The sequence below is a fragment of the Benincasa hispida genome, chromosome 10 (genome assembly GCF_027475165.1).
Source record: "Benincasa hispida cultivar pf3 chromosome 10, pf3_genome.v1.1, whole genome shotgun sequence".
NCBI classification, from domain to species: Eukaryota; Viridiplantae; Streptophyta; class Magnoliopsida; order Cucurbitales; family Cucurbitaceae; genus Benincasa; species Benincasa hispida.
In genome coordinates, this window is record NC_143487.1 from 12086733 (window position 1) to 12106198 (window position 19466).

Sequence of the window (19466 nt, forward strand, 5' to 3'; positions counted from 1 at the left end):
GAGCTAGTTGAAGATGAATATGGAAAAACCCATTTTTTTTTCTTTTTTTATGTAATTTTTCAATTTCCAAAATCCAAATTGATTTTAAAATCATATTTTATTTCCAAAATCAAAATTTATTAATTTTAAAAATTAATTTCATAAATTAATTTTCTAAAAAAATTAATAAATAATTATTTAAGCAATTTAAATAATTCTAATTAATTTAATATCCAATATTAAATTAATTTTTTACACAAATTCATCTTCATATATTTAAATCATATTTAAATATATTTTATCTAATTCCGTTTGATTCTAATTTGAACGTTTCAAATTAACTTATCACGCTATTCTAGAGCTAATCTATTTCCGAGCTAGTATGGGGACTGTTGGATCGACACCAGCACGCAGCAGAAGAAATCAGGATCCATAAGCATTCTAATTTTGGTTGAAAAGAAATATGCTAAAAATAGAGTATAATGGGTTTCATGAACATACCTTGGCCGAACCAACGAAATCTCCATTTCCAACTGCAAAATCCTCTGAATCCTTGTGTAGACCACCACAAGATCTTCCCTATTATCCTCTTGGTGCTATAGATTGAGTTGTGGGACTCAAAATAAGTTGGAATCAAAGGGAATATGGAGAAAGCTCACTGAACCAACTCATTGAAGAACATATTCTTCATCCAATTTTTTCAGCAAAAATTCAGTTGTTTTTTTTCTTCACTCCAATCTCTTCAATATATTGCAGACTATCATGCAAAGAGATGTGTTGCATGGGATGCAACTCATGCTTGGAGTAAACCAAAGAAGAGGTGGTGGGTTCCTTGTGAGCAAGTTGAAGATGACTTGAAAAACCCATTTTTCAAGTTTGTGCGGTTTTTCAATTTTCAAAATCTATTTTGATTTTAAAAAAAATATTTTATTTCTAAAATCAAAATTTATTAATTTTACAAATTAATTTTTCTAATAAAATTAATAAATAATTATTTAAACAATTTAAATAATTCTAATTAATTTAATATCCAATATTAAATTAATTTTTACACAAATTCATCTTCATATATTTAAATCATATTTTCTCCAATTCCGTTTGATTCTAATTTGAACGTTTCAAATTAACTTATCACACTACTCTAGAGCTAATCCATTTCCGAGCTAGTAGGGGGACCTCATGGACCTACAGATCATGGGCTCCAACGATCCGAGATTAATCAGCTAAACTCATTAGACCGATCTAACCCCCATTCTTTAACTAATAGGTCACTCCACTAAAGCCCATAGTTGAACTCCCTTCACTATAGATATATTATGTCCACTCGATAACCATGATTAGTAAGTTAACCCTTCACAGACTGTTCGTAATAACGGCTGGGTCAAATCTTTGTTTTACCCCCGAAACTACCTCTTGTTCCTTAAGTCCCCATCGATCCCCTAATGAATAATTGTTTTGTGATCCAATCACAAAACCGAGTCCCTCTCATGCCAAATGAGAGGGCGAGATCCCTTGTTCAAGCCCTAGAATCAACACTTAAGGGAACAACCTATCTACTATCCCTAAAGCGGGTAGGAGTGAATTCCCTCTTGCACCATATGTCCCCAACTATCTATTCGGTCTTACCCCTGAAATGGCAGTCATATTGAGTCGTCGTTGTTGAGCCAACCCTCACCTATGCAAATCTAAGGGCAATCCCGAATAAACAGGAGTTCATAGTTAGCTCAGGATTAAGGTCAAGTTACCTAGGTCATCGCTTTGAAATAGTCAGTCTTAAACAGTAAACAACGTTATAAAGTAAGAGTGACTCATTTCGTGGTTCGATCTTGTACAAACTCTTTTGCACAAGGACACCCCCAGTTCTCATGTCCAACATGAACAAATTAAGATCACTTCATTTGTAGCACTTTACAACTCCTTGTAACAACTACAGAGCAGGCCACATCCAGCAGTGTTACCAGAATAAGGTACCCAATCTTATCTATATACTATAGATCATTTTGACTATTTACTTGAACCTGATCCACCTTTATGTCTCCACATAAAGTTCAATTACTCATCCAATAATCAAGGGACTTTTAGATTTATTGGATTTCTAATCAAGCAATAGATCTATTCAATAACACCTTTATTGAATTTTCAGAATAAGTTCCATTGTTTACATACCACAAGTTTTAGGACATAAAACCCAACAGGGACCTCATGAACCTACAGATAATGGGGTCCAACGATCTGAGATTAATCGGCTAAACTCATTAGACTGATATAACCTCCATTCACTAGAAGAAATTCGAGTTTTAATGTCGGTTTTAAACCGACATTAAAGGGCTTAATAACACCAATAACACAACCTTCAATGTCGGTTGCAACCGACATTGAAGGTCTTTAGTGATTAAAGCTCTTTAATGTCCGTTTTATCAATTATTGTCCGTTTTTTTAAAAATTTCGTTGCCAAATCTATTTTTTCGGTCAAAAAGTATAACATGACACATCATCATCGAACGTTGTAGCTATGACATATTATTCATGTATGGATTATAAATCTATTACATTTAATTCGCAAATTCTAGTATAAAATTATAATTTAAAAGGTCATACAATAATTCAGGCCTTGAAAACACAAATTACAATTAATACAAACATTATGGGTTTACCATCCCTCTCCACTTGGTAAGTATGGATCCCTTCATAATTCTTCTTGAACAGACCCCCCAGCTTTAGCAGTGTCTGGTTATAGGCATTTTTGTCTGACCACTGTTGTTTAAAGGATCACAAACAATAAAGGTTTAAGACAAAGGATTGAAAGTGAAAATATGATCAGAATTCATATTCAACTAACCGTATTTATTGGGAATGTACATAAATGGTACATTAGCATTCAAAGTATGCCAAAACACAAGCATAAGAATATGAAAGAGGAAAGAAGGAAATTAGCATTCAAAATCTTAAACTCACATGATTCAATGACGACAAAAATGAAGAATCCAATAAGAATAGGGCCGACAGGGTAGTCCTGTCCCTTCTTTGTAGCAGTCTCAGGCATAACCTCTCTTCAAAATGTTCTTCTTGAACCTTTCCACCTTCATGTGCCCTTGCTCTTGTTCACTGCCTTGTTATGCTTCAGAGACTATGCAACGTACTTCAAATGCAATTATATTACGAACTTTGTAACTGTGAATGTCGAAATGAAAAAATGGTGATTACAAATAAATGCAGAAGTAAGAACTGAAAATGCATTGTAGGATTGTACTTACAGTATTTCGTTCATGAATGAGAGGTTGAAGGAGGGACGGATAAGAAGAACTAAGCTTCTCATAAAGCTGCAAAGAACTACCATTTTCACCAGATTCCTGGATATCCACCCTGCATACCGCTTTGACTACCATATCCCATCACCCCAGGGCTTATATTTGCTTGACTCTTATACCCACTTTGTACTCCAGGTCCCGCGCCTTACACTACTGGATTCAGCCCTACAGCAGATCCGAGTGTCCCTAACAAATTAGTGAGCCCCAACCCAGCACCCTGACCCGCCAGCAAAGCAGTCAGAGCTTGACTAAGAGCTGGGTTCAATGCTTAAGGAGGTCCTTGGTTATAACCAACACCAGGCCCTGCAGATGCCATTAAGTGCCCCGATCTAGAGGCCCCCCCATCTGCATAATTAGGATTCTTATTACTTTGAAACGGCGCATTTGGTGTATGATACTAGTGCTGAGCCTTCCCTGGCTTGGGACCGTCGGTGGCCTTCTAACAATGCAAGACATGGCCTTCAAAGTTCTTGTGAGGCTTCTCTATCCTTCCTAGAACTTTCTAGCGACTTGTACACAAATAAACAGAAACCTTTAGGCTTACCCGTCATCTTGTCAAGCCGCAAAGGTCCTTCCTCAACTTCACCAATCTGGGAAAAGAAAGTTAGCAACTTCTGGGGGTTTACATCAGCTCCAACATTGTTCACATAAATCTTTCTCTGCGTATATTCCAAAGCAGGTGGTGCTTGAGGAGTTGCTACCACACTAGTCGGTGGAATAGGCCCAACCGAAGCTAACTGACAAACAGTCATCCTATTGCCAATCTTCTTCTGGGGTTCCTTCAATCCTATCACCATTTTTGCAAACAAAAGGCTATAAAGTTTCTCCATCAAATATTTTTCATTAGCTTGATAAAAATTCATGGAAAGATGAAGATTGAATAATGACAAAGCAAATAGATTCAGAACTGCTTCAGACATTCCAAGATGGCAGCATATATTGGGAAAAGCAACCCTTAGAAAAATGGCATCAACAAAAATATAAAAAATTAAGAAGTATTTCCAAAAGAGTTAAAGAGACTCAAACATCCAAGGAAGGATAAAGCAGTACTAGCTCTCAAGCCTGGCAAAGGCGAAAACTCTTAGGCGGCCACAACGAATGTTTTGAGAAACAAGCCTTCAAGATATCATCATTGATATCAAAACATCAAACCTAACATAGAGCATGGAGAATCATTTAGATACCACCAGATGACACTCAAAAAAAGGGAAATAAAAGTAGGGGAAATGGGGTATTAAGATAAGTTAAGAACAGAAGGAAAATATTTAATGATTTCCAGTGGCAAACGGAAATGAAGTTACAAACAAGTCCTGAACAGATCTAACAGTTCAAATGAGGTTAAAATATAAGCTAAGAGCAGAACCAACAGTTCAAATGATTCTTCAGTGATAGGTGAAAAACAAATAAAACCAAGAATTCAAATAAAAGCAATAGTACTTGTATATAAGATTTTCCAAGCAGCAATGATCAGTAATATATAACTCGTCTAAAGCCCAACAATAGTAGCTGGGGGGTTTTGAAGAGCGAACATGCATTATAAAACAAAAACTTAAAAATCAAATCGTCGAGAAACTAGAAGTAAAACTCTTAAATAAAGCCTCAGACATCCAAGGAAGGATAAAAACAGTAGAAGCTCTCAAGCCTGGCGAAGGCGAAAGCTCTCAGGCGGCCACTGCGAATGTTTTGAGAAACAAGCCTTAAATGTATCATCACAGACTCATTACCAAATCATCATACAAATCAATAAGAAAAATCAAATAAAAAAACAATAAAAGAGAATATAAAATGTGGGAAAATCTGAATGCATAAGAATCATAAAGGAAGCAAATGCCAGAATCTCATCTCCCAAAGATCATTGTCGACAACGTACAACGCTGAAAACGCTACGAAATATTAGAAGTGCATCTGAGACTCTAATTTATTGCCTTCCAGTAGAAGAAAATCAAACCAAAAACAAATCTAAAACGCATTTGGGAAAACAAATCTAAAAAACCATCCTCACTCAAGGAGAACATATTGGATTTTAGTTTTTGGTCTGGCTCACCGGTATCTAAAGTATACATGATACCAGCTCTAGAACAAATGCCTGCAATAATTTAAGATCATGTTGATTTTTACAAAAAAAAAAACACACAAAGAAAGATGACGAAGATAATAATTGATGAAGATAAAATTGTCAATATCACACAAAATGATGGTGTATAAGATGTTAGAGTCCAAAGATCGTTTAGTCAGTTACCAAGAACCGAGAAAAATTGTGTCTATCTTATAGGCATTGTTAGAGTAGTTCAACAATGTCTATATCCACTAAAGCATATCAGAGCCGTTAATTCAGTCACAAAGAAAGATGATGAAGATAATAATTGATTGCTATATTTTTCTAATATATCGACTGTCATAGATCGTGCACCATCATGACACATGACTCTCACCTATAATCAGCACTGAAAAATACACCATAACACCATTCTCCTATAAACATGGAAAATTGCAAGACCTCCTGAGGAATGCTGTTAATTTTCAACTATGGTGTCCTGTCCTCAGTACTCATTTAGCTCAGCAAGCAAGTCATAATAGCAATGCCCAAATAACATCCTACGACTTAAGCTTCCAAGACTGATACTTCAATCAAATTCTCACATGTACCTCGGTGACGATGTCATATGAAAATAGACAGAGAGAATTTCTCAAGAAAGTACCCTCAAAGCATGTGAGTGTCATAGTTATGGAAGCAGACAAAAGAAGATTATAAAAGTCTTACCTCTTTTTCCACAATGGCATTACTTATTGATAATGACACTCACATGCCATTTCCACAGGCATGTGAGTGTCATTATCAATAAGTAAGATGGAAGTTTTAGAGAATCTAACGATAGGCAAACAAATTTAATTTTGCATACAAGCACTAGGGAATGAACTTGTTTATATCCAACAACACTTCCATTCTATGTTTAATCAATACAGTAAAATAATACCTCCAACCACCATAACACCCTCCTTGATTAACAACCATTGCAGTGATTATAGTCTTCTGTAGAGATCTAACCACCAAAAGAGGCACAATAAGAGAGAAATATGTTAAAAAGATGAAATTGTATGTAACAACTCGTTACATTGCTGCATTGAATTAAAACGATTTTGAATAGGATTTTGTCCATTTATACTCTAAACAAAACTCCTCTTTTGCCCTTTTTCCCCTTTTTCATCTTGGACTTCCTTTATCTACCAAAATATATACCCTGGCTCAACAAGAATTGTGGTGTGGAGTACCTGAAGCAATGGCTTGAAGATGTCAACATCCATGAAATTCTTGATGACTTTACATTGGAATCTCTCTCTACTTCCTCAATCTCCCAATCTTCCTATGTTGATTGCCAGCCTTTTCTTCAATGACTTCCAGATGGTGAAAATGAAAAAAAATATTAATGTAGATAATGAAAATAAACTAAAAATATGTTGAAGTTATGTAGAAAATAAAAAAATGATAAAATTCTCACTGTTGATAACTTCATCTTTTTGTTATTGACCAAGTTAGTTTCTAGTTTTATCCTTCTAACTTTATCATTGTCATCTTCTTCATAATTTTTAAAAAAAAAAAAAAAGAAGAAGAAGATAAATTTCCCTGTGACAAGACTATGCAGTGCCTTATGAAAATGAAACTGAATAAAAAAAAACCTTAGTTTATGGTTCAACTCTTCATGAAGAAAAAAATTTTCCAATTTATAATTTCACCAAAAAGAAACATAATCATTAAAATAAAAATTGAAAGATTGAAATAACTTCAAATTACTAAATGTCAAATAAATATTAAAAGAATATTTCACCTTTTGAATAACAAATGACTTAGATTGAAAACGAGAGTAAACCTAAGAGGCTTCCACTCAGATCTAAACAATATAGCTAAACTCCTTAAAATCCAAACAACCCATTAAAAATAGCTGCTTTGAAAGACCTAAAACAAACTTTAAACGGACCTTAGCTACGCCGACACTGGAACAAACAAAAAAAATAGCTAGAATGAAGCTTGAACAATGAACAAATCAGACAAACGAGACAAACCAGACCTAAAAAACATGTTTAAATGTATTGGCACGGAGCTTGAGCGGATTTCATGGACAAATCTAAGAGAGAGATGAAAAACATGAACGAATCAGACAAACCTTGGCTTCAACAGTGCTGAAAATAGAGCTTGAACGGTTCTTCCGATCCTTGACCTCAGCTGCAACTCCATCTCTTTCTTTCTTCTGATCACCTCTTCAATCTGCTCACCTCCTCTGGACATGTAAATCCTCTCTGACCACATTCGCACTCTCCAAAGAACGGGGAGGGACATTTACCGGAGTTCTATGACAGACGACGGAACGGAAAATGGACTCCTGCTGTATCAGTCAATGGTAGCGATAGTAAATATTTTGTACTTTCAACCTCGCTTCTTCCACGGAGTCGGATCAGAGCTTTGGTTTCGTTCTGACCACTCTTCTTCCATCGAGAGACTCACTAGAGCGGTTAATTTCCCGATGAAATTCCTTTTCGAGTTTGTTTCTTGCTGCGTGCTGGTGAACATGTCACGTATAGAGAATCCGGAGGAAACGGAGGCCCCAGGCATCAAGGAGGTGAGATATCTAACTCTGATTACCACCAGAAATCATCGGCGGAGAAAACAAAGCACGTTGTTGCCTTCAGCGGCGAAACTAGCCACTGATTGGAAGCCATCACTGGGAGCGATCTCGAAGGACAAGGTAGTCATGGTAGCTCACTATCCTTATTTAAGCTCACTATTCAACACTAATTGTGCATTTGACAGACAATTGAATGCTAAATCTAAAAAGCCTAAGTCATTATCCAAAATTGTTGTTCAAGGTAACTAGCAAGCACATGAACAGTAACTTTGTCTAATGCCTTGAATAGATATTGAGGCAAGAATCATAACTCCTACCAGTAGGGTCAACTTCATCAGATAGTTTTTTCCTTATTTCAGCCAAACTGTCCTCCTTAAATCGCTCACGGCCTTCAAGAATTATACCAAGATATCCGTACACATTGCTCTGGATCTTCAACTTAATAATTTCACGTTCATCTTTAGAGAAAGGTGCATCCTTATATAGAATTTTGGCGTGCAAAAGCATTTAGAAAATGAGATTGCCAACTTAATTGGACTACTAAAGATTTGCAATCAAGGAGTGCAATGCAGACAAAATTGAGATTACTAAAGAAATCTACAGAGTACACACATTATCTCAGAGATAAAATAAATGGAGCATCATTTCTCATAATATAACCACCAATGGAACTGTCCAAAGACAATTTAGTGATATTGGTACGATGCACCATATACTCAATTGACCAATTAGAGACTACCTGCTTGAATATAGTACTTGTCCCAGATCCATCATAACCAACTAAAAGGAGCTTTTGAAGAGTAAGGTAGTCAGGAAAAGTTCTGTAAACAAGGTTGCTGTCTGGTTCCCCAGAACAAGTTGAAGATTTAGAAGGAACCGGTGGTGATAACAAAGCACAGACAAGCTTCGTTCCAGCCTAAAATGTAATCAAGAAGTTAAAAACAAGTATATGACCAGTTATAGCTACATGTGTAAGCTAAAATCAAAATTAACTGTCTATTTGCACAAGATAGTACCTTCCCCCATATGTACCCTTTGATGTTCTTCTGACCCTCCTCTTGGTACGATCCATCCTCATTGACCCAAAAGTGTGGATTACCAGCGCATTGAACTCCAGCCAACTACAACGATCAAATATTACCTTTTAACTTTAGAAGTTTATGCTAGAGACAAAGGTTACAGGTACAAAATTTACCTGCAGCATCCGGAGCTCTACTTTTGTAATTTCTCGGCCATTTATAAAAATCTTTGTATTTCCATTGCTAGCATCTGCCTTAATAGGCCCACCGATGTTAAGATAAGGAGTAATTATCTTTGAAGGTTTCTGTCCTTCCTGTCAAATAGATTAGAATGTTTAATTGCATATCCAAGAATTACATCTTGAAAATAAAAGAAAAGGAGGAAAACTCAAGGTAATAAGATTCACTTTTCCCCACAGAACAGAAACTTTGTCATACCAATAATTTCTTGGTTCTAGCTTCTTTGGTGGGTGGGGGCAGATCTGTAGCAGTGTAAGCTCCTCAAAAGATAAAGGTTCCCTATTCACACAAACATACTCTAGTGGCAGTTGATTCGCCTCATAACACTTCTCAGCCTTCATAATCTGTCGAATCTCCAACACATTCAGCAGTCTCTTAAGCATTCTGGAACATTTTCCCAGATTTCCTCACTTAAACTCATCAATAGGAAAACCTATGCAAGTAACACATTTGCAACCTTCAGGCATTGAACCCATAACTCTAAGTATACAGTTGCTACAATACTTGGCATCACACACGATGCAGACCTCCTTTTCAGTATACCAGTTCCCCTTGTAGCATCGATAACACGATCATCTCTTTCCTTTTCTTAGTGGTTCTCTTCTCATTCGCAATGTTTCTGGCCCATCCTGACTATACTCTTCATTCTATGTATAATCAGACACGGGGTCAAGAAATGTTGCAGTTGATCGCCTACCATCACCACCTCCCTCATTTATAACTTTCATAGATGAAACGCGGGAAGATGGATAGTCCGTACTCAGTATTGATTCTGTGGAGACCCAGTCAACTTGATTGATATCATTGAAATCTATGCTTTCCTTCCTACAATTTGAAGCTATCAAAGAACTTGAGCTTCCTTGCGGTTTATAAAAGCTTCCAGAAAACTCTATCGTGCAAGAGCTCTCAGCATCACCTAATAACTCAGAAGAATTTCCTTGACTGATCGATGAGTAGGCAAAAACCATGCAGAGGCGGCCGGTTTCGGAGGTGATTTTTGTGGACAAGTAGATCTTGGCGGCTTCAAAGATTTGATTTGGGGATATGCCGGTGGTCTCTTCAATGACGAGAGTGAAGAGAGAAGAGTGCAAGTTGAAGAGGCGGTTAATTCCGGCCACCACGTACGACCGAACAGAGGCTGGGATCAGGTTATATTAAACATTACATCGGATGGCGAAGGAAGAAAATGATCGACGGATGGCGAGGGAAAGGATTAGGGATTGGGCGAGGTAAGGTTTCGTAACGATGCGACAGAGAAGGGTTTGGGCAAGAGAAGGAGCGCGCTAGTGATTTACGGATATATTATTTAATAAAATAAGAAAAAAAACATTACTCCTTTATTGTCAGTTTTAAACCAACATTAAAGCCCATCTTCAATGTCGATTTACAATCGACATTAAAGATCCATTTTTTAAAAAAAAAACCGACATTATACATCCGATTTCACTTTTTCCAATCGACATTAAAGCCCGAATTTCTTCTAGTGATTCGTTAACTAATGGTTCACTTCACTAAAGCCCATAATTGAACTCCCCTCACTATAGATATATTATGTCCACTCGATATAACCATGATTAGTAAGTTAACCTTTCATAGGTTGTTAGTAATAACGACTGGGTCAAATCTCTGTTTTACCCTCGAAATTACCTCTTGTTTCTTAAGTCCCCACTGATCCCCTAATGAACAATTATTTTGTAATCCAATCAACAAAACCGAGTCCCTTTCATACCGAATGAGAGGACGGGATCCCTTGTTCAAGCCCCAGAATCAGCACTTAAGGGAACAACCTCTCTACTATCCCTAAAACGAGTAGGAGTGAATTCCCTCTTGCACCCTATGTCCCCAGCTATCTATCCAGTCTTACCCCTGAAATGGGAGCCTTATTGAGCCGGCGCTGTTGAGCCAACCCCCACCTATGCAAATCTAAGGGAAATCCCGAATAAACAGGAGTTCATAGTTAGCTCAGGATTAAGGTCAAGTTACTTAGGTCATCGCTTTGAAATAGTCAGTCTTAAAATGTAAACAGCGTTATAAAGTAAGAGTGACTCATTTCGTGGTTCGATCTTGTACAAACTCTTTTGCACAAGGACACCCCCAGTTCTCATGTCCAACATGAACAAATTAAGATCACTTCATTTGTAGCACTTTACAACTCCTTGTAACAACTACAGAGCAGGCCATATCCAGCAGTGTTACCAGAATAAGGTACCCAATCTTATCTATATACTATAGATCATTTTGACTATTTACTTGAACCTGATCCACCTTTATGTCTCCACATAAAGTTGAAGTACTCATCCAATAGTCAAGGGACTTTTAGGTTTATTGGATTTATATTCAAGTAATAGATCTATTCAATAACACCTTTATTGAATTTTCAGAATAAGTTCCATTGTTTACATACCACGAGTTTTTGGACATAAAATCCAACACTAACATCCAAGGTTATCGTTGTAATTTAAACATGTATGTGGAAACATACAGGTGGATCATGTTTATGTGATAACCTAAATGTTCTGTAGTATATGGATAAAGTTGGACACCTTATCCTGGTGACACTATGAATATCTCGCTTTGTAGGTGTTACAAATGTTGTAAAGTGCTACAGATGATCTGATCCTGATCATTCATGTATTAGACATGCGAGCGGGGATATTCTATACAAAGAAGTTTGTATAAGACCGGACCACGAAATGTTTAGTCTCATTATATAACATCATTCATAATAGAGACTTTCATTTCACTAGGATGACCATAGGTAACATGACATTAATCCTAAGTGAGTTGTGAACTTATGCCTATGAGGGCGATCTTTTGATTTGCATGGGTGAGAGTGGCTAGATCACCGACTGAACAAGCCTACAATTTTGGGGATTCGTCTGATTAGGGAGCTGGAAACTCAGCTACACAAGATGGAATTCACTCATTCCCCGAAGTAGGGTAAGTAGATTAATTGCTCATTTAAGGGCTGATTTCAGGTCTTGAACAATGTGGTGCCACACCCACTCTTGATCTGAGAGGGGTTTAGTCATAGTGAGACTATGATCTATTGTTCATTAAAGGGATAAGTGGTACTTAAGAAGTTAGATTTAACTACAGGGGCAAAACGGTAATTTGGCCCAGTTGTACTTACGAGCAATTTGTGAAGGGTCATCGTACTGTTGATTAGTTATATCCAATGGACACAAAAATATATATGTAGTGTGAAGAGTGCAGTTGTTAGTCTTTAATGGAGTGCCCGACAGTTAATGGATAGTGGATGAAGTAATTAAAAAGTTTAATCAGTTATGCATGTACCGTTGGAGCTTTAAGCTACAATAAGGTCCACTTGGTAGCTCAATGGATTTAGTTGAGAATCAGTTCTTGAGTTAATTTGAAATGTTCAAATTAATAAGAGGGAATTTAATTATATATGATATAATTGACATAATGTATTTGATATATTATTGATTAATTGGAGGAATAAATATTTGAATATGATTCAAATATATTTTCTATGGATAAGATTCATAGTCGTTAAATTTAATATAAATATGATTTATATTAAATGTCATAAAATAGAGAAAAAGAACTATGGTTTATATATTGTATATGATGCAATATTAAAACTATAGGTTATAAATATAATATGATAAGTTGGTTATCATATTTATATATAATTATTAATTATTTGATAATTAGACCTTTTTTCTCTCTAACCACCCTTAGTGGGGAATGATTCAGTTTTATGACAAAATGGAATAAAATAAAATTTTATTTTATTTTCATGAGTTAAGTGTTACACGATTTGAGTGATTACACAATATTCCTTGAGAGACTATACGATCAAGTAAGAAAGTCTATGCGATAGACTTGATTGCCTACACGATAGAACAAAACTCTATATGATAGTGTTAGTTCTTCCTTGATCGTCTTCCTCCTCCAACTCCAAACTTCCCCTCTAACCCAAATTAGCCAGAGCCCACCACTCCTGGATTCTTACACTGAGAGTACCAAGCTTAACAAGTGGTAGTGTCCTCCTTTTGGTTTGAGTTTGTGTTGTTTCTTGCTGCTGCTCGAGGGAGTTTGTGTTGTCGATGCATTCGTGAACACTTATGAGATTTACTTGAAGAAAGGTTCTTCGAAGGTATAGTCTCTTAAACCTTTGTTTTTTATGAGAGAGCATGTTGTAATTTATCTTTTATGCATAATTTGTTTACTTGACTGTAAATGTGTGTTCAATCGAAATGGGGTTTGGAGGATCCGCTTCCACTCAAAGGTTCTCTGTCAAAAGAGATCCTTCAATTGGTACCAGAGCCAGGTTGTGTTCTGATTTCCAAATTCCATTTGTTGTGCTGAATTTCGTTTATAGTTTGGTGGGTTATAAGTTTCTACAATGCGTTTAACTGTTAAATGCCTGTGGATGTTGTTGATGGATGTTTTGGGATAGTTGTCTCTTTTATGGTTTTTCTTTAAGTTTACAAAAGTTAATTGTAAAGGCCCCTGCGTTTTTTGGCATTGTTTCTTACAATCGAGTCTGTATTCATTTAGAGTTTTTGAGTCATTCGTGAAAAAGCTTTAGACGCAAGAGTTGCAGGAGAAGATGAAACGGTGGTCGCATCGTGCAGCTTAAACTAGACGAGCGGTTAGATTTGGCTATGCGTTCATGTTGAATTGTTCTACTCGATCGTGTAGCATTTTCTAAATGATCACATAGCTAATGCTACGCGATCGTGTAAAGTGTTTACTCGATCGTGTTGCATTGGCTCCATGATCATGTAGGGGCTCGAGGAGTAAATGATCGTGCGGTATTTGATACTCGATGCAAGGCATGCACACTAAACGATCGTTAAGCTATCATGCTCATCGCATAGTCAGTAGCTACACAATCGCATAGTATACGATACTCAACGCTTGGTACTCGATCGTGTAGACTATCATGCTCATCGTATAGCCGTTAGCTACATGATCGCATGGCATGTGTTACTTGAAGCGCATTGCACGATCGCATGGACTTTAATGCTCGTCGCATAGTCTTAAGCTACACGATTGTTGCTTCACGATCATTTCCACTCGACGCTCGTTGCTCGACAATCAGAAGGTTTGTTACACGATCAAGTGAAGGGGATTCAATGCAGACGGTTCAAGACCCAGTTGACTCAAACTTTTGTAATAGATTAGCATTTCTTTTTCGATTTTGAGATATACTATTCCGATCCATAAACTTTTATTAAATATGCATGTGATGTATGTTTATATTATATGCCACATCATATGTCATATAGTTTTAAAACCCATCATAGGTTATGCATTTTTCTTTCATACATCATTTTATATCATGTTCTGAGTATTTTATTCTAACGATCATTATTATGTTTTTACATTAGTTTATCACATTGTTCGAGGAACCCTAGATGCTGTCGGAGTAAAGGATCATCAATAAGGGTGTTCTAGTGCGTTGTAGATTCTTATCCAATACTTGTATCATTTGATAATGCCATGTGAATCGCTAGAAACATGTGAAGTGTATGGTTAACCCAATAATATATTAATATGCATGATTAAATTACTTAAAGTATGCTCATGCATCATATAATATAAGAGTTATACTATATGCATCTATTATAGCATATCCATGCATCATTTATATTATAAATGTTATAATATAAGGTTAAATGTTAGCATGGAATGTATGCTTAGTTCATTACTTATTTATATAGAAGTTATATATTAGTAATGAATGAATATTGCATGAAGCATGACACTTAGATTTATTTATAAATGTTATAAATAGCTTATGTATGTCTAGCTAAGCCATGTGGAATGATTTTAATTGTTTCATTTGCTATAAGGGTTAAAATTAATGAAATTAGAATTAAAATCAACAATAAAGAGTTGCATGCAAACCTTAGACTTTAATCATTTTCTAAAAGTATTTTAAAATTTGATTGAGATAGACCTAAGATCACCTTTCTAATGAGATTAGAAATCTAAGTTTAATCTTTTAATTTGGTTTAATAGGATTAAATTGATTAATAAAAGATTAAATATGTAACAAATGTATCTATAAGGGATCTTTTGGCTAAGGCTGGTTCTGGCTAGGCTGAGGTACTTAAGTCGATGGGAAAGTCGCACCCCAACCTGGGAACCTACCTGGAAAGGTGAATTAGATAGATTTGTCACATGCATGCAAATTTGATGAAAGTCTGTTAAAGTGTTTAATAAGACTTGAATCAAACTTGTTTAATCATCAAAAGAAAGTGTTGTTTTTTAGCAAATTAAACAAATCACTTACTTAAAATCGGTAGTCGGATTTTCTAAGTTAATGAACCTTAGGTAGAACATTCAGTGGGAGGTAAATGGGGTATATTATACTTCACTTTACTTCTACATGTTTCTCCCTAAAAGTTCACACCGTGAGATCTATCCTCGGCCTCGAGGCTCCACTAGAGAGTCCCGCTACAGGTGGCATTTGGGTAGGTCAATAACAAGGTGAATGAAAAAAATGTTCATAGTAAGTGGGAGTGGACGTGTGACAACATATCCTTCGCTCTCTGTCATTAGGTTGGATAAAGTTTTGTGCATCGCCTTGTGGCACCTTGGGAGTGTCCCCCTAAAGGATGGTAGTTCTGCATAACTCTTTATTTGATCTCAAGAAATGGATAGGGTTTCTTTAGTCTCTTGTCCTAATCGACTTTTTCCTAAGGTTGGCTCATTAGGGTGGGACTCTAGGACCTAAAATGAGGGGTTACACTTACACAAAATTTGTTAAGAATGTTAACAATGGTGATTGTTAAATTCAGTTACAAGGAGTTGTTTCTGTCTAATGGTTGGGATTGTCTCATTCCAGTGAAGGGGCACTTGATCACCCTACGGTGACTTTTATCCTGCCTCACTGGAGCATCATTACAAAGTAGATGTCACTTAGGGTACACTAGAACTATTTTGCTAAAACTAAATTGGTTCTAAAAGTGGTTTAATGCAAGTAGACTTATTAAGTTTGTTCATTTTTGAACAATTTTATTATGGCTACTACTACATTGTCTTTACTTGCCACCGATAAACTAACTGGCCAGAATTACGCTAGTTGGAAAAATACTATTAATACGATTTTGATCATCAATGATCTAAGGTTCGTCCTTACGGAGGAGTGTCCTTCTATTCCACCTTCTACCGTTGCCCAAAACGTTCGAGACACGTATGAGCCTTGAACACGAAAAGGCTCAAGCATATATCTAGGCCAGCCTTAATGACGTTTTGGCCACTGCACGTGAGATCATGGAGTCCCTGAGGGGAATGTTCGAACAACCGTCTGCACAACTCAGGCACGACGCTCTTAAGTACATCTTCAACTCACGCATAAAAGAGGGAACATTTGTTAGGGAACGTGTTCTCAACATGATGGTTCACTTCAACATGGCGGAGATGAACGGGTCGAGCATCGATGAGGCCAACCAGGTTAGCGTTATTATGGAGTCGTTACCAGAAAGCTTCCTTCATTGTGTAAGCAACGTTGTTCTGAACAGGGTTGACTACAACCTTACAACTTTACTCAATGAGTTGCAGAATTTCCAATCTTTGCTGAAAAGCAAGGAGAATAAGGTTGGTGAGGCAAATGTTGCTTCATCTTCCAAAAAGTTCCTTAAATATTCGACCTTTGGAACTAAGTCTGTGTTGAGGTTGATTCCCTAAAGTCTCATGTTTGTAGTTTGTACGAACATTTGTGTTGTATAATATATGATATTTTAATTCACATCTTGTATTTTGCTCAGTTGCATGTTTTATTTGCTTTACCACAAACCAATAAACTTAAAATACTTGGTTATCTATATGTAAATCAAGCATGAATGTTGTGACATACAAGTGGATCATGTCTTGAGTGATAACCAAAATGTTCTGTAGTATAAGGATATAAGAGGAAAATCTTATCCTGGTAATGCTACGGATGTGGCCCGCTTTGTGGAATGGTCACAAGTGTTGTGACTTGTCATAGATGGTCTGATCCTGATCATTCGTGTTGAGGACATACAAACGGGAGCGTCCTATACAAAGAGTTTATATAAGACCTGACCACGAAGTGTTAACGTCTCGTTATATAACACCGTTCATGATAGAGACTTCACTTCACTAGGATGACCATAGGTAACATGACCTCAATTCTAAGTGAGTTGGGAACTCTTGTCATTGAGGGCGGTTCTTTGATTTGTATGGGTGTGAGTGGCCAGGTCCCCGATTCAAACCTACTATTTTGGAGATTCGTGTGATTTAGGATTTGGGAACTCAACTACACAAGATGGAATTCAGTCCTTCCCCAAAGCAAGGGTAAGTAGATAGATAGCTTTCTTAAGGGCTGATTCCAGGGCTTGAACGATGTGGCGCTACACACCTTCTCTTGGCCCGAGTGGTGTTCACACATAGTTGGACTATGTTGTATTGTTCATTAGAGGAATCAGTGGTACTTAAGGAGTGAGATATAACTATAGGGGAAAAACGGTACTTTGGCCCAGCTGTACTTATGAGCATCTGTAAATGGTCATTGTACTCATAATTGGTTATATCTGATGGACACAGAAATATATCTGTGGTAAGAAGAGTTCAGCTGTTGGTCTTTAGTGGAATGCTTGACAGTTAACGGATGATGGATCTCGTGGCTAAAGAGTTTAGTCAGCTATTCACGGACTGTTGGAGCTTCGAGCCACATGTCCATTAGGTCCCTAATAACGGGTAGAAATACACGTTATTACAGCGCAAATAAGTAAAAAAAATAAGGGAATGTGACGGTAAAAATATACAAAATCATGTCCAAAAGCGTTAAACTGAGAAAATTGTGATCGCATGCGCCCATCGCATAAAAGTAGCTAGTTTACTTATTTTGTGCAGGAAAAATGCATTGATGCAAGTTAAATTGCGATCCAAGGAATTAGGCATCCGCGCGCATTGAAAGATTGTGATCGCAAATTCATGTGATCGTATGCGCTAGCGAGAAGTTGCTCAAGAAAGTGGCCACATAAAGACTGCGTATCAAGGTGATAGCATAATAAATCACGATGGGACGGAAAGCTAATGACGGTCAAATCCGAATTTAGTTGACAAGCCATTAACGACACACTGTAGCAAGTACACTCAATTTTTGGTGACCAATAATCGGCGCATCAGAGTAGGAGATTTAATGACCGTCCATCATTGCAATCATTAGAGAGAAAAGCTTCTTCCCCTTGAGCTCTATAAATACCGAAGGCCATCATTGTTAAAGGAGTTTGTCATATAGAATAGATATCATATACAAGATAGTTAGCCGTTAGTCTATTCATAGTCATACTTAGAAGACGGAAACGAGCGAAAAAAAGAAGAAGTCGAGAAATCATTCCCAGACAGCTCGAAAGACTACCGGGAAGTGCTACAAACGGAGAGAGGGCCAACACTTGCGAAAGCAAGGATATTCTTCTGGGCAGAGTTGGAGTGAAAAGAAAGTATAAAAGGCCATGAGAAGCAAGACATTACTACCGGGCTTCTTATCTCTACATTCTATTGTTATTCTGTATTCTGCATTTAATCTATAGACAATGGAAATCTCATTTCAACTTATGTTCAATCTCTCCATACTTTGCATGAGTAGCTAAATTTCCTAATGGGTCGAGAAGTACTTAGCTAGCATGACCTAAAATTTACACTTTATGCGATCATCTTGTCTTATGTATACGCCAGTCACCCTTTAGATATACTTGAGAGAGTAGTATAAAGAAATAATCTAGACATGAGATAGTCAAGTTAGAATCTAGGCTTGAGAAAGTCAGATTAGAACCGCATAAGCAAGAGATAGAAACTTAGACATAAGTTCTGTTTGCTATTATGCATCGCATGCACCCTAGAAATAGGATATGATAGTATGTGGTCACCTTGTGTATGTGTGTATCATTCATCATCGCATAGACAAGAATAGAGGCTTAGACATAAGTCCTATCGACATTATCATATACATCGCATGCGTCTTAGAAATAGGAACTATGGCATTTGCATTGAGAGATGACATGCTGTTGTGTGTATGTAGCACGATCGCATAACTTGAACGCAATCTTAGGAAGTGTTAGCTAAATCCCTTCTCAACCCGTTCATCGCATACTCATTATGATTCTCGATTTCATTAACTCTTTACTCGAATCCGTCACATAGGAAATATACTTAAACAAAACACCATCCAACTTATTTGTTTTTGCCACCGTAAAGGAATCAGATTTACTGTCGCATAGTAACTCAGTAGTCCCTGTGTTCGACCTTGGACTTACCAGGAAACCTAGTGAGATTTATACTTGGGTTTTACTAGG

General features: G+C 36.8%; 2 non-coding genes and 2 pseudogenes across 2 annotated transcripts; all 4 read right to left on the reverse strand.

Moving 5' to 3' along the window:
- Nucleotides 1–3318: 3318 nt before the first annotated feature.
- LOC120088930 (UBP1-associated protein 2B pseudogene) lies at nt 3319–4207 on the reverse strand (annotated as a pseudogene).
- A 96-nt stretch (nt 4208–4303) lies between these two features.
- LOC120089596 (small nucleolar RNA SNORD14) lies at nt 4304–4425 on the reverse strand. Its single transcript, XR_005485271.1, has one exon. It is a non-coding gene; the product is annotated as a small nucleolar RNA SNORD14 (small nucleolar RNA).
- A 457-nt stretch (nt 4426–4882) lies between these two features.
- LOC120089593 (small nucleolar RNA SNORD14) lies at nt 4883–5005 on the reverse strand. The gene has a single exon (XR_005485268.1). It is a non-coding gene; the product is annotated as a small nucleolar RNA SNORD14 (small nucleolar RNA).
- A 3091-nt stretch (nt 5006–8096) lies between these two features.
- On the reverse strand, nt 8097–14645 carry LOC120088931 (extra-large guanine nucleotide-binding protein 1-like; annotated as a pseudogene).
- Between the last annotated feature and the right edge of the window lie 4821 nt (nt 14646–19466).